Genomic DNA, 16,742 nt, shown 5'->3' on the forward strand with positions numbered 1-16,742 from the left:
TTGATACAATCCTAACTGTTGATCGGAGATAGACTTTGATCGTAGCCGTTGATTAAATAAGGATAAACTTTATCTTTAATAAAAGATAAAAAGATTTATCTTTAATAAAAATTAATTATTTATCTTTTATATAATAAAAGATAAATCTTATTTTTTTTCTTCTTTTTTTTTTGCAACCGCCACGTCCAAAAAGTCCAAGTCTTCTTTGCTGGTCAAAGTCACACAGTCAAAGTCAATGGTCAAAGTCAATAGTTTGACTTTTGTTGACTTTTCATAGAATCTTCGGTTGGGTGATTTCTGACCAACCGGAGTTAGGCTCACCCGAACCCAACTCTGGCCTTTTGCCCCTCGAGCGTGCTTCCTCCCGGCTTCTCGTCCCTCGGACTTCGCGCACGTCCTCTCGCTCCACCGGCGTACTTTTCCGTAGCTTCCACGTCCCTCGGATTGCACCGAGCCCGTCGGCTCACTTCCCCGCGCAACCCTTCTCGTCCGCTACGTCTTACGCTCGACTTCCTCTGTACCTAGGTTCCTGCACACTTAGCAGAGGAATTAGAACAACACAGGACCTAACCTAACTTGGTTGATCACATCAAAACTAACCAGGGCACCAACAATTTTCATCTAGGTTCATTTGGTGATTGGATCAATATCTCACTCACTTCGCGGTGTTCGATCAATTGATCAACAGAACTGGTCAACCAATCCTCCTTCGATCTTAACTTCTGCCATGCACCATACTCCACTTATCTGGTGCCACGTCAACTTAGTTTGCCACCTCAACATAGGTTGATTGAACCCACTTGTTCGATTGTTTGAACCATTCGGTCGATCGACCATACCTTTCGGTCTATCGTAAGATCTATTTCCTATGAAATAAAGTTAGCAAACAAACAACAAGCATACAAACAAGCTTAGTTCTTAGTCTTCCTAATCTACTAGGCTTGCTTGCTTGGAGTTCATTCCTTTATGATTTTCCACACTACCTAGGGTTCACTCCCTAGTATTTTTACCTTTAGCAACCATTCAAATACCCTTGACCTTTTGAACTTTTTTGTTACTAAATATTCGATCACTTTTGACCTGGTTGGACTTATCCTTTGCTAGACATCCGATCAACCTTGACTTACGTACCTAGACTTTTCCCTTGTTAAGCATCCATTCATCCTTGACCTATTTAGACTTTCCTTTGCCAAACATCCAATCAACCTTGACTTGCTTAGACTTTTCTCTTACCAAGCATTCGGTTATCCTTGACCTACTTGGACTTTCCTTTACCTAGTTTAATCTTGACTTGTCAAGACTGTTGGTGCAATGAGCCCCTAAGATTTTGATGTTTGACAATATACCTGTGTCTGGTTAATTTGAACAAGGATTGATCTAAATATAACTTGATGTTTGGATATGAGTGAAGTCTAGTTAAGTCAAAGTTAACTAAATGACTAGCAAGGGAAGTCCTAACTGATGGTTAGACAAAGGAAAAAAAAGTCTTAGTTGGAGGCTACGCAAGGCAAGTCTTAGTTGAAGGCTAGGCAAAGTAGTTCTAACTGGAGGTTAGGTTTTCTTACATTAAAATAATTTGCATGCTAGTTAAAATTTAGAAAATTCAATTAATATTAACTTGAAAATTTTAATTAATAATTCTAAGAACTCAAAATTAATTAATTAAAAAATTCAATTAGTAATTTAGAAATTTTAGATTTAAAAAATAATTTAATTAATAAAAATATTAATTTGATAAATTCAAATCTAGATAGGTTAGAAAATTCAAAATTAAATTAAATTAATAATAATATTAATTTGAAAAAGTTAAATAATTCTCATAATTTGAATGTAAATTTAATTAATGAAAATAGTAATTTGAAAAACTCAAACCTAGATGAATAAATCTAATATGGATAATTTACTTAATAAATATAAATTAAATAATAATTTAACTAAGTTAAATTTTTAAAATTTAATCACTAATAATTTAAATTTAATTAATTATAATTATAAATTAATTTAGATATAAATCAAATTAATAAAAATTTAGATAAAATCTTTAACTCATTCAATCAAGATAACTCTAATTTGAAATTTTTAAATTTAATTAATTTAAAATTAATTAATAATTTAAACAACCAAGATAAAATTAATGTAAATAATTATTAAGATAAATCTAATAATTTAAATTTAATTAATTTAAATAATTAAATAATTAAGATAATCTTAAAAATAATTTGATTAACTAAAATGGGATAAATTTAAAACATAACAAGATAAATTCTAAACTTAATAATTTAATTACTAAAAATCTAAAATTAAATATTAAAAAATCATATAATAAACTTTTAAATCTTAAAAATACTAATTCAAATTTAAATACTAAAATTATGAATTTAAATAATAAAATTAATTATAATTGTATACCTTTTAATTATCAAATACGGAATAATTTTAAAAATTCAAAAATAAAATTAAAAAAATTCAAAATTAAATAATAAAATTCAAAAAAATAAATTTATGAATTTTAATATGTCAAATTTAAATTAAAAAAAAAAAATCTAAATTTAAATAATAATATCATCAAGGTTTATTTAATTATGGAATATAAGTTAATTCAAATCTAAAATCAAAAATTAAATCCACAACTTATAAAAATTCAACAAATTCAAAAGTACAAAAACAAATTAATAAGTAAAAAAACAAAATTTAAATACAAGTAATGAAATTAAAATCCACAAACATAATAATCATAACATAATACCCAATGAATTATAAAATTAATAAAAATCAAAATGTGTCAAAATAGGTTGACACATTCACGAGTCCACACGAAATGAAATATATCAAATCAAGAATTTGATATATTATTAGAAACTAAATGAAAAGTATTTGACTTGATTGACTCGTACATATTTGCTATGTACATGCATATGCTTAAGTAATTATTTATGCACATAAATGTCATATCATATATATTTATTTTTTGCTTAATCTAGTATGGTTAGTTAAGGATATATACTTGCTTGACACTTATCCAACATAGTATTAGGGTGGGGCGAGATGATAGTATATTATACATGCTTGATCTAGGTAGTTAAGTTTATTTGGTCTGCTTAGTAAGTGGAACTAACTGAAGCTACTTCATCACATCCTGCACTAGTTAGACTAGGATTTTTCAAGAAGTAGATTAAATATATAATTTTTTAAAAAGGCTTTGCTAAAGAAGTGACTATTATTCTGATAACTAAGAAGACCCTTGCCTCGTCACTACTTTGAAGTCAATTTTTGAAATGTGTACTTAACTAACTAACAGTTAAATTTGAATCCAACAAATGGTCAAACATTCATTAAAACTCAAATTAAATTAATAAAGATAAAATTGATAAAATATCTTATAAAACTCATAAGACAACTCCTGTATGCTATGTACTGAGATACTTAGAATGAGCGAGATGATAAAGATCATTAAATTAAAAAAGTTTTAAAAATATTTTTAAATTTTTTTATAAACTATTTTTAAAAATTTAATATTTACTTGAAATTCATGCTTGTTGGTTGTACTTATACTATAAAATTTTTAAAATTTTATATATGTTTAAAAATTGATTGACACACATAGGCAAATGTTCTAAAAGAATGTCTAGTTAAGGGGGAGCTCCTTCTTGAAAAATCTTATTTAGAAAAGACCTTTTTAAAAAATTAATTTCAAAAATTCCTTTAAAAAAATACTTGGAAATCATTTAAAAAAATTTAATTTAAAAATTCATGTTTTGAAAAATATAAGTTAATTGCTCTTTTAATTTGGATCAACCCCTAAAACACATAGAGAGTTTGTCTTATGGTTAACAAGGAGCCCTAAAATTATGTCATGTTAAGGGGGAGTTTTGATTAAAAGATCAAACCTATTTCAAAAATTAGTTTTTATAAATCTTTGAAAAATTCTTTTAAAATGCATTTCAAAATTACTTTCAAAATAATTTTCAAATTAGTCTTTTGATTTGGGTCTCAAACATTTAGGTAGATATTCCTTGTGGTTAACAAGGATTCCTAAAGATATGTTAGGAAAAAGGAGACATCCTGATTAAAAGAATAAATATTTTTTCAAAACATCCTTTGGAAAAGTTTTTTGAAAACCCTCGTTGAAACTAAATTCTATTATGATCTTTCAAGAGGGTTAGAATACTAAGTTTGACCACAGGAAATCTTATTGATTGTTGGTGCACATCTTTCATTTGATCTAACCCCTTAAGAGCAATTTTTTGATATATGACAAAGGGGGAGAGGAAGCCTTAAGTTAGAAAAAACCTAGTGAACTTCTCAATTGATTTAAACCCTATGACCTACACCTAACTTAACATGATTATCAAACATAAAAAAGGGAGAAATTGTTGGTGTAGTGAGCTCCTAGAGTTTCGATGTTTGATAATGTACCTGTGTTTAGTTAGTTTGACCGAGGGTTGATCAAAATAGGATTTTATATTTAGATATGAATGAAGTTTAGTCAGGTCAAAATTGATTAGATGACTAGCAAGGGAAGTTCTAATTGATGGTTAGGTAAAGGGAAAAAGTCCTGCTTGGAGGCTAGGCAAGGCAAGTCCTCACTACAAAAAAACCTGCCATCTGCGACGAATTTCCTAAAAAAATTCGTCGCAAAATCGTTTGCGATGAATTTTGCGATGAATTTAAATTCGTTGTAATAAAATCGTCGCCATTCTCTGCGATGAAAAATCTAATTTCGTCGCAAATTTTTGTGACGAATTTTCATATTCGTCGCCAATTGACGACGAAAACACTTTAAGTCGCCAATTGGCGACGAATTTGAAAATTCATCGCCAAATTTTGATGTATAGTAACTTACGATAGAAATGCGACGAACCTATTTTCGTCGCAAAATTCGTCGCATATTTGTGACGAAAATGATTTTCGTCGCAAAATAATTTTTTTTCTTCCAGATTCTACTTATTTGTTGATTATCTCGTATATACAATCAAATATCGATCCAATCAGATCGATTCATAACATACATAAGACCTGTCACATACAATCCATAACAATATATCAACATCCATATATCAATCTATAACAATACATAAATATAAAACAATCTATAACATCATTCATTCATTATACAAAGATCCATATATACAAATATCCATATCATAATCCATAATATGCATAATATACAAAATTCAAATGATGCAATCCATACAAAGATCCACAATAGACATGTACACATGTAAGTCTGAGGACGAAGAAAAGATAGAATAGAATCATCATGGTTGTTTGTGCTCTCCGGAGACTCTGCTTCTTTCTCCGTCACTATCTTTTCTTCTCCTGCATAAAAAAATATGATAAAGAGAAAGTATCATTCTTCAAATTAAAACTTAAACCTATAAACTAAATATGTAAAAACTTACCTCTTCTTCTATTTTTTTTTAAAAAAACCTGTTTAAACAAAAATAAATAATATTACTAAAAATATATAAATTATTAACTTGCAGCTCTAATAAAATGCTAAATAAATAAAATAATGATTGTAAAAAATTCATACACAAAAAAAAACTCATGAGGAATGAAATTTCTGCCCAATTTGACCAAATATCTGACCAAATTGAGCAATGAAAAGACTTTTGCTCTGGTTAAAGTGGAGTCAACTGCCTGAGATGGCTACCAATACATTCTGATGCATCCGTTAAATGAAATCTGACTCCAATTTCTTTAAGTTCTTCTATGTACTCCATTATCTTTTCACCATAAACTCTTTCTGAATTAATGGTATGCCAGGCAATTTCTTTAAGTTCTTCTGACTTCAAAATCTGAAGGGTTCGAATCCTGGAGAAGTCAAGCAATGTAACACCCTGTAAATTCATTCTAGACTTTATAAATGTTTTAAAATAGGGTTTTAATATTTATAAATGCTTAGAATAATTTTAGAAATTTTATAAAATTTTTCTAGAATTTTTAAAATTTTCCCAAAAGAAATTGGAAAATGGGTAAAAAGATGCATGGCCGAGATTCGAACTCGAAACCTCCAAGCAGATGTAAGTCTTAAACAAATTGTGCTAACCAAGTGCCCCAGCAGGGTGTGACTAAAGGGATAGGAGGTGAATTATTATTATATGAGGTAAAAGACGGAAATACCCTTAGTATAAATAGGATAAGTTAAAGAAAGGGGTTATTTTCTCTAACCTAATCCCTCTCCTCCACTTGCTGCCGCCCACTCCTGGATGAAAATACCAAGGAAGCTAGGTTTTTGGTGGTAGCCGGCCACGGGATAGGGAGATCCGAGAGATTTCGGTAGATTCAGACTCACCCAAGCGAGGAGAACGCGAAGATATCTTCCGTTTCAAGAGATACCGAGTTTAACGCAACCCTTAGAAGAGTTTCTTGGTTGTAAGTAAGAAGAAACCAAAGTAAGTACTGCTCACCTGCAGTAAGAGTAGTTTCGAAATAGATTTCTCGATTTTAGAATTTATTTTGCATGTTTCTTGTGGTTAAGATGTAGTAGAAATCTCTATTTCAAGTATAAGCATGAAATTTCAGTTTTAAGCAATGAAATTATGTCATATGATCAAAAGCATGTTTTTTTCATTATATGATCATGTTGTCAAAGTATAAGCAAGATACAAGGCCAAGGCCTTCCAAGAACCTCTAATTCAAGAATGTAGAGGTTTAGGCATGCTAAGTGTTTGAGAAAATGCCTAAGATAATTTCAAAGATAGTTTTTCAAGTATTTTACTTTAAAGGCATGTACTGGGCCAAGGCCCAAGGGATGGGCTCCAAGATGCCCCTAGACCAAGGTCTAGTACGGGATGGGCTCCAAGATACCCCTAGACTAAGGTCTAGTAACCTATTAGTTTTGGGATTAGCTACCCCGGGACTTCTAGGAAGCGCGCTAAAATATGGTACATTGCCAAGGGCCCAAGATGAGATATTATTTTCAAGATGCTATAGTAATAGCAAAGTTTTCAAAATATTTTATTTAGAAAAGAATTTCAAGTTTAAGAAAGATCATTGGTTGCAAACTATGAAGCATAGCATGTTTAAGTTAAAAGTGCATTATTTCCATAGCATGAATGTTTTCAAGAATCATCTATGCATTATTCGAGTTTTGTGAGTTAGAAGTACTTACTAAGCTATCCGCTTATAAATTGCATTTTCCTCTTACTGCAGACAAAGGCAAAGGAAAGCTAAACTAAGGAGGACAGCAAGGATGATGTGTGTGTGGTGTGTGCTGGACTATGGAAGAGATCTTTGGGGACATGCTGGAAATGTTTAGAGATTTTATGCATTTTCAGTTATGCATTATATTCGTATATCATGTTATGTTTCTTCTATGTTAGAATTTGCTAGTAAACTCAAGGTTGATCTTCATGCTATTAGACTCAATTATGTTTTATTACGCTCTAGCGTGTGGTTATGCAAGTATGGATTAGTGAGTAGAATGAATACATGCATGTGGTTCCATGTTTTAGATATTAAGGATTTTGTTAGAATTTTTATTTCATAAGTAAACATGTTTCGTATAGATAATACTGAGCATGTTAGAGAAGATCCTGTTCAAGTTAGAAAAAAAATGTATTTATTGCTAAATAGAGTAGCAATGCAAGTAATCAAGTAAGTAAAGTATAGTAAGTAACCCCGCTTTTAGAGAGAGATAGAAGGGCGATCGTTACAGGTTGGTATCAGAGCAGGTTCCCATTCTTCAGCTACACACACACATCAGCATCAGCCTTGCCGTCTTCAAGTAAGAATGTATTTATACTTTCTTTTATGCTTTTCCTTTAGTGCTTATAGTATAGAGAATTATGTTTAAGGGATATGCTTATATGTGCATAGTATAAAGAATCATGCTTGAGTAAGATATGTGCATTGTATAAAGAATTCATGCTTGAGTAAGATATATTCATATATACATAGTAAGTCCATATTGATTTCATTTCTCATACATGAAATAGAGAAAAGAAATGGCAAGAATCATCCTATGGCATAGTGGTATCAAGGCTATCTCACAATTTAAAGGTTCATGGTTTAAATCTTAGCTATAACGAATAATTAAGACGTGTAAATCAAGCTCGAAATAAGAATCAAGTTCAAGAAGATAGAGAGCCTAGAACAAATGAAGTAGTACCACCACCGAACCTTTTAGAAGTAGTGGCTCAACTTCAAAGACAATTGGCAGAGCAACAACAAGTCATTGATACTATGATGGCTAATCAGCAAGCCAATTCTGCTACTGCAAACATTGCTAATGAGGTGACACCGGTTGAAGCTGAGGTCCCACCAGCTACACCAGTGGCCCCAGTAGTGACAGTAAGACAAGAAGCATACCTGATTCAGTGGCAGAAGCTAAAGCCAGAAAGCTTCGTGGGGACAAGTGAGCCATGGGATGCTCAGGTATGGTTCAAAACCCTTGAAAGCATTATGGAATTATTAAATTGGCTAGAGAACAAGAAAGTAAAGTGCGCATCCTTCTACTTAGTCGGAGACGCAAGAATGCTGTGGGAAAGAATTAAAGAAAAATGAGTAGTCAATCAAATGACTTGGACCGACTTCGAGATTGAGTTTTTCGAAGAATTCTTCCACTTGAGAGTCACTAACAAGCACTAGGATGAGTTCATGGAGTAAGTACAATGCCTCCATTGAATGCCACAAAAGAAAAGTGGTATTCAAACTTGAAGCAGAGTCTCAGTTGAGTTAGTCGGAAGACCAAAGAGAAAGACAAAAGGGTTCTGTCTACCTTAACGGCTCAAAAGATGTAGCCAGTGGATGTCCTAGTTTTCTTGCACATTTAGTAGATGCAAACCAAAAAGAAGGGCTAAGGAAAGAAGAAGTCAGGGTTGTCTGTGACTACCCAGAGGTATTCCCAGAAGATCTACCTGGGCTACCTCCCCCACGAGAAGTTGAGTTCGAAATTGAATTGGTACCTGGTACCAGTCCAATTTCCAAGGCACCCTACAGAATGTCTCCAGCAGAGCTAAAGGAATTACAAGAACAACTACAGGAGCTTCTAGACAAAGGCTTCATCCGCCCTAGTCATTCACCCTGGGGAGCTCCTGTGTTATTTGTCAAGAAGAAAGACGGATCTATGCGGATGTGCATAGATTATAGAGCGCTGAACAAAGTGACAATCAAGAACAAGTACCCTCTTCCCAGAATTGATGATCTATTTGATCAGCTAAGAGGGGCCGCAGTTTTCTCGAAGATAGATTTGCGCTCTGGGTATCATCAGTGAAAGTCAAAGAAAGTGACATACCCAAAACAGCGTTCAGAACGAGGTATGGTCACTATGAATTTGTAGTAATGCCATTTGGAGTGACCAATGCCCCAGCAGTCTTCATGGAGCTGATGAATCATGTCTTCAGAGAATATCTAGATAAATTCGTGATTGTGTTTATCGATGATATTCTGATATATTCACGAACTCCAGAGGACCATGCTACACACTTGAGGATAGTGCTACAGATTCTTCAGCAGAAACAGCTCTATGCAAAATTCTCAAAGTGTGAGTTCTGGTTAGACCAAGTAGCATTCTTAGGTCACGTCATCTCAAAGGAAGGCATCAAAGTGGATCCTGCCAAGATAGAGGCAGTCAGCAACTGGCGTAGACCCAAGAACGCCAGTGAGATCAGAAGTTTCCTTGGTTTAGCAGGATATTACAGAAAATTCGTGGAGGACTTTTCCAGGATAGCCTCTCCACTTACAGCCCTGACCAAAAAGAATAAGAAGTTTGAGTGGTCAGATAAGTGCGAGCACAGTTTTCTAGAGCTGAAGAAAAGACTGACTAGTGCTCCTGTTCTGACTGTTCCAGAGAGTGACAAAAGTTTTGACATCTACAGTGACGCTTCCAAGATGGGCCTTGGAGCTGTACTCATGCAAGAAGGGAAAGTTATAGCTTATGCTTCCAGACAACTCAAAGACTATGAGAAAAACTACCCCACTCATGATCTTGAGCTGGCAGCTGTGGTCTTTGCACTAAAGCTCTGGCGACATTATTTGTATGGAGTTCAGTGCAGAATCTTCACAGACCATCAAAGCTTGAAGTACTTCTTCACCCAGAAAGACCTAAACATGAGACAGCGTAGGTGGCTAGAGTTGGTCAAAGATTATGACTGTGAAATCCTCTACCACCCAGGTAAAGCTAACAAAGTGGCAGATGCACTAAGCAGAAAATCTAGTGCAACCCTGATGTCCTTGTCATCATTAGCACTGCCACTGCAGAAGGAATTATCTGATTTTGGAGTTGAAATTATTTATGGACAACTCTCTGCATTGACCTTAGAGTCAACCCTGCTTGAGGATATACAGAGAAAGCAAAGTGAAGATCCAGATATCCAGAAGATCAAGCAAGGGATACAAAAAGAAGACAAGTCAGAGTTTCGAGTATCAGACAGTGGAATCCTTTATCAAGGGAACCGCCTTTGTGTCCCCAATGATGAAGAACTGAGAAAGAAAATTTTAGAAGAAGCCCATAGTACACCTTATTCCATGCATCCTGGTTCTACCAAGATGTACCAAGATATAAAAGAGAGATTCTGGTGGTCTGGACTAAAGAGAGATGTGGCTAGATATGTCGGTACCTGTCTGACATGTCAAAGAGTGAAGGCAGAACACCAGAAGCCAGGAGGAGTCTTGCAGCCCATTCAGATTCCGGAATGGAAATGGGAGGACATATCCATGGACTTCATAGTTGGCCTTCCGAGGACAACAAATGGATATGATGCCATCTGGGTGATCATAGATAGATTGACTAAGTCTGCTCATTTTCTAGCAATCAAAGTGTCTTATTCCATAGAGCAGCTAGCCCAGTTGTATGTGAAAGAAGTAATCAGATTACATGGAGTTCCAAAAACCATAATTTCTGATCGAGACGGCCGATTTACTTCGCGCTTTTGGGAGTGCGTTCAGACCGCACTCGGCACCAGATTGAAGTTTAGCACAGCCTTCCATCCCCAGACAGATGGACAGACAGAAAGGGTAAATCAAGTTCTGGAAGATATGCTCAGAGCTTGTGCACTAGACTTCAAAGGGAGCTGGTGTAAATTTTTGTGCCTAGCTGAATTTGCCTATAATAACAGTTATCAGGCCACTATCAAGATGGCACCTTATGAGGCATTATATGGTAGGAGGTGCAGATCTCCTATATGCTGGCACGAGGCAGGAGAAAGAAAAGCGATGGGAACAGAATTGGGTATGAGAACCGAGCTTATAGATGAGACTACCCAGGCAATTCAGAAAATACGCCAGAGAATTGAAACTGCCCAGAGTAGGCAAAAGAGTTACGCTGATATACGTCGTAGGCCACTGGAATTCGAAGTAGGGGATGCAGTTTTTATTAAAGTAGCCCCAATGAAAGGAGTCATGAGATTTGGCAAGAAAGGCAAATTAAGTCCCCGCTACATAGGACCCTATGTTATCACAAAAAGGGTTGGCAAGGTTGCATATGAACTGGACCTACCGCAAGACATGTCAGCGATACACAATGTATTTCATGTTTCTATGCTCAAGAAATACATTCACGATCCCAGCCAAGTGATTCAGCCACAGACAGTGCAAATCCAAGAAGATCTGAGCTATGAGAGTAGACCTGTACAGATAGTGGACCGAGAAGTTAAAAGACTAAGAAATAAAGAGGTACCACTAGTCAAGGTCTTATGGCAGAATCAAAGATACGAAGAAGCAACCTGGGAGCGTGAGGACAGTATGAAACAGAAATACCCAGAATTATTCTAAGTTCGAGGACGAACTTTCTATAAGGTGAGGGAGATTGTAACACCCCGTAAATTCATTCTAGACTTTATAAATGTTTTAAAATAGGGTTTTAATATTTATAAATGCTTAGAATAATTTTAGAAATTTTATAGAATTTTTCTAGAATTTTTAGGAATTTTCCCAAAAGAAATTGGAAAATGGGTAAAAAGATGCATGGCCGAGATTCGAACCCGAAACCTCCAAGCAGATGTAAGCCTTAAGCAAATTGTGCTAACCAAGTGCCCCAGCAGGGGTGTGCTTGAAGGGATAGGAGGCGAATTATTATTATATGAGGTAAAAGGCGGAAATACCCCTTAGTATAAATAGGATAAGTTAAAGAAAGGGGTTATTTTCTCTAACCTAATCCCTCTCCTCCACTTGCCGCCGCCCTCTCCTGGACGAAAATACCAAGGAAGCTAGGTTTTTGGTGGTAGCCGGCCACGGGATAGGGAGATCCGAGAGATTTCGGTAGATTCGGACTCACCCAAGCGAGGAGAACGCGAAGATATCTTCCGTTTCGAGAGATACCGAGTTTAACGCAACCCTTAGAAGAGTTTCTTGGTTGTAAGTAAGAAGAAACCAAAGTAAGTACTACTCACCTGCAGTAAGAGTAGTTTCGAAATAGATTTCTCGGTTTTAGAATTTATTTACCATGTTCTTGTGGTTAAGATGTAGTAGAAATCTTTATTTCAAGTATAAGCATGAAAATTTCAGTTTTAAGCAATGAAATTTATTTCATATGATCAAAAGCATGTTTTTTTCATATATATGATCATGTTGTCAAAGTATAAGCAAGATACAAGGCCAAGGCCTTCCAAGAACCTCTAATTCAAGAATGTAGAGGTTTAGGCATGCTAAGTGTTTGAGAAAATGCCTAAGACAATTTCAAAGATAGTTTTTCAAGTATTTTACTTTAGCGGCATGTACCGGGCCAAGGCCCAAGGGATGGGCTCCAAGATGCCCCTAGACCAAGGTCTAGTACGGGATGGGCTCCAAGATGCCCCTAGACCAAGGTCTAGTAACCTATTAGTTTTGGGATTAGCTACCCCGGGACTTCTAGGAAGCGCGCTAAAATATGGTACATTGCCAAGGGCCCAAGATGAGATATTATTTTCAAATGCTATAGTAATAGCAAAGTTTTCAAAATATTTTATTTAGAAAAGAATTTCAAGTTTAAGAAAGATCATTGGTTGCAAACTATGAAGCATAGCATGTTTAAGTTAAAAGTGCATTATTTCAATAGCATGAATGTTTTCAAGAATCATCTATGCATTATTCGAGTTTTGTGAGTTAGAAGTACTTACTAAGCTATCCGCTTATAGATTGCATTTTCCTCTTACTGCAGACAAAGGCAAAGGAAAGCTAAACTAAGGAGGACAGCAAGGATGATGTGTGTGTGGTGTGTAGCTGGACTATGGAAGAGATCTTTGGGGACATGCTGGAAATGTTTAGAGATTTTATGCATTTCAGTTATGCATTAGATTCGTATATCATGTTATGTTTCTGCTATGTTAGAATTTGCTAGAAAACTCAAGGTTGATCTTCATGCTATTAGAACTCAATTATGTTTTATTACGCTCTAGCGTGTGGTTATGCAAGTATGGATTAGTGAGTAGAATGAATACATGCATGTGGTTCCATGTTTTAGATATTAAGGATTTTGTTAGAATTCTTATTTCATAAGTAAACATGTTTAGTATAGATAATACTGAGCATGTTAGAGAAGATCCTGTTCAAGTTAGAAAAAATTTTATTTATTGCTAAATAGAGTAGCAATGCAAGTAATCAAGTAAGTAAAGTATAGTAAGTAACCCCGCTTTTAGAGAGAGACAGAAGGGCGGTCGTTACATATTTTCATCCACGTAAATTTGTCAACCTGCAAAAACAACATTAAAAAAATAATCAACATTAAATTCACATTGTGTATCATACAAAATCTGAGCATTGAGCATGCACATTTATCTATCGGACAAAATCTAAAAACCTGAATTATTAATGAATAAATTAATAAATGTAACCAAGAATAAAATATAATGTGTCACAGGTGTTCCTACTGAGAACCAGTGGAATCCTTCTACCACTCTACTTGGTAATGCGATTCATTGTAGCATTTCAGGAAGCAGAAAAAGAAGATCACTTGCAGCAGCAGCTTCATGTAAAGTTTTTTTCCCCTTCCTTTTACTTCCCTATTTTGTCTTGCTTGCTTTCTTCAAATTTGTATTGTAATTCACAATCCTTTTTTTCCTATCTAACAAATGGAGGAAATTTTCTCTACATAGAGAGAAGCTTTGGATGAGCACTATGAGCACAGAATTCAAATACGTTTGTGACTGCATATTTGTATCATTATTTTCCCAATCTTTCTTTCAGTATCTTTGACATCTTGTTCCTATTAAGACAGTGCTGAGGCAGAGTTTTCATTTCATAGTATATTTGTAAATTTCACTTGTATTGAGGTGGCCACACCTAATGAAACAGCTCCACCGTTTCTTCTTTTTTTTTCTCAGCTTAAAAGTAAAAGAGAAAATGAAAGAAACAAAGACAAGGCATCAAATGTTCAAACCTATACTGGTTGTATAGAATGCACTGCCCAAACCTGTAAATTTTATACAGTAAAACATTCTGAAGCACCGGCCAACGACGGCCAGCAGCAGCCGCGCAGCCAGCGCCGGCCAGCAGCAACCGCGTGGCCAGCACCCGCCAGCACCCGCCAGCACCGACAACGTGCACGACCCGACGCTGCCAGCGGTCGGCCGGCGGCGGCAACTGGCCCCTACAACGGTCAAGCGGCGAAAACACACTCACGAGGAAGGAAAAAGGAGGAAGGAGGAAACTTACCACACGCGAGGATGTAACGCCCGCCCTTACGTGGGCCCTTGACGGACGCTACAGTTCTACTATTCATTTCATTACATTCATTCAACTATCATATACGAACAACTAAAACTTTACTTTGCAGCGGAAACATTAACTACTATTAATCAAAACAGAGTTCATATATGATAGCAAAATAATATAAACTAACCTAATAATAATAAGGACTAACCTAGGTTGCATGGCAATTCTAGATTACAAAGTTCTAAACATGATAATTAAATTACTGAACATGAAATTAAGACATTGTTTAACATGCATATATAAAATTAATTGCATGGCCGAGGCTTGGTCAAGTCACCACCACACACATCTTCTCAGCCCTGTCCTGCTGCCTCCCATTGCTTAGTACCTGTTAACTGGATCTGCAATATAAGGAAAGTATCTATAAGCATAAAGCTTAGTAAGTTCCTTTCCTACTCACAAAATCCATCGTTACATAAAACATAACCTTAAAGCATACAAGCATGTCAACATTTCCTAAACAGGCATAATCAGTCATTTGACATTTACATCATATACATGAAACATAGTAATCATTTTGCCTTTTTGAAAAAAAAATATTATCTTAATAGATAAACATAATCATCATCATTTTGGGGATCCCTGGCTTGTACCCATTCATTTCTTTTGCGCGCATACATACCAAGTAGTACGAGGTAGCTAATCCCGACTACACGGTTACTAGGTCTTCTCAGATGTCCTTCGACCTAGGGGCAACTTTTGGAGCCCATCCCTTGGATCCCTTCCGGGTTCCGGTACAAGCCATTCATTTAAAGTAAAATACTTTTTATACTTTCCTTTTCCATCATAGCATGAATGTTCCATAACATCTTCCTTTCATTCATACTGATCATTCATGTCATACACATTCATTACATTCGTCATAAGGTAATTCATAACATCTTATGCTTAACAACATTTAAACCTTAAATTTAGGTTTGGTTGTACTTTCTCCCTGCGATTTAACTTTATTAACCTTAAACCGACCAAATCAGGAGATTTACATCCCTATCATCGATCAGAAGATCAATTGATAAGCTTAAATCGATCCAAGGGTCGATTCTGTTCAATTATTCATCACAGTGGCCTCTGTAATCGATCAACCGATCGATTACAGGGGCTTAATCGATCAGAAGATCGATTTCCTTAGTTCGGTGTCCACAGTAGGCTCGGTAATCGATCGACCGATCGATTACAGCCTCGTAATCGATCAGCCGATCGATTACAGACCTCTTAATCGATCGGGTGATCGATTAAGAAATCGCCGATTTCCTTCTCTTTAAAGCGTGTAATCGATCGGACGATCGATTACACCCTCTGGTAATCGACCAACCGGTCGATTACCATTCCCTCTGTTCTAAAACCTAGCGTACCACAATTAAACGTAACTTAACAGCATAACAACAACAACATTTAGGTCATTTAGGTCTAACAGGATTGTTTAACAGGATCGTAACTTAACTTAGCAACATATTTAATTAACTAACATGATCAGTATTTTAACCTAAAACATGCTTGAGAATAACCTGTTAACCGTAAGCACAATGCGTCGTATAAAACCTACCAAATCCGAAACAGATTAATCTAGAACAGATTCTCCACATGCATATAACAAAACTTACCAATCGGTTCTAAACATGCATATCTAAAAGCTTCGAAACCAAATTATATTATCAGTGCTAACACCTAAGTTTAGAGAAAACATCATACATACATTCATCATCCGTAGCTATTATCTTGCAGGTGAGGGGAACTTACCGTAGTTCGAAGGTTTCTACAGGTTCTACCCAACAAAAGCCAAATCCTTCTTCGCTAACCCTTCCTCCAAGCTCCTGTTGTCGATCCCCTAGGGCACCTCTCGGCCAGAGAAACACCAGAGCAGAGAGAGAGAGAGAAAGAAACAGCGAAAAAAAGAAAAGACTTGAGGAGGAGGGTTTATAAAGGGAAGAGAGGAGTTATCGATCGAGATCTCTAACTTCCCACTACTCCCACGTCTTCAACCCACTAATGCCTCTCCGTTTGGTTTAATGGAATTTCATGAACCCTTAGGTTTAACAAGCATTTCCCTCATGTCTTTAACAAGAATCGATTACTGTCTCTTATGGTTAACTTGGCTTGCTACATATTGG

The sequence above is a fragment of the Curcuma longa genome, chromosome 19 (assembly GCF_044706935.1).
Source record: "Curcuma longa cultivar G26 ecotype Majalengka, Jawa Barat chromosome 19, ITB_CL_G26_1.1, whole genome shotgun sequence".
NCBI lineage: Eukaryota > Viridiplantae > Streptophyta > Magnoliopsida > Zingiberales > Zingiberaceae > Curcuma > Curcuma longa.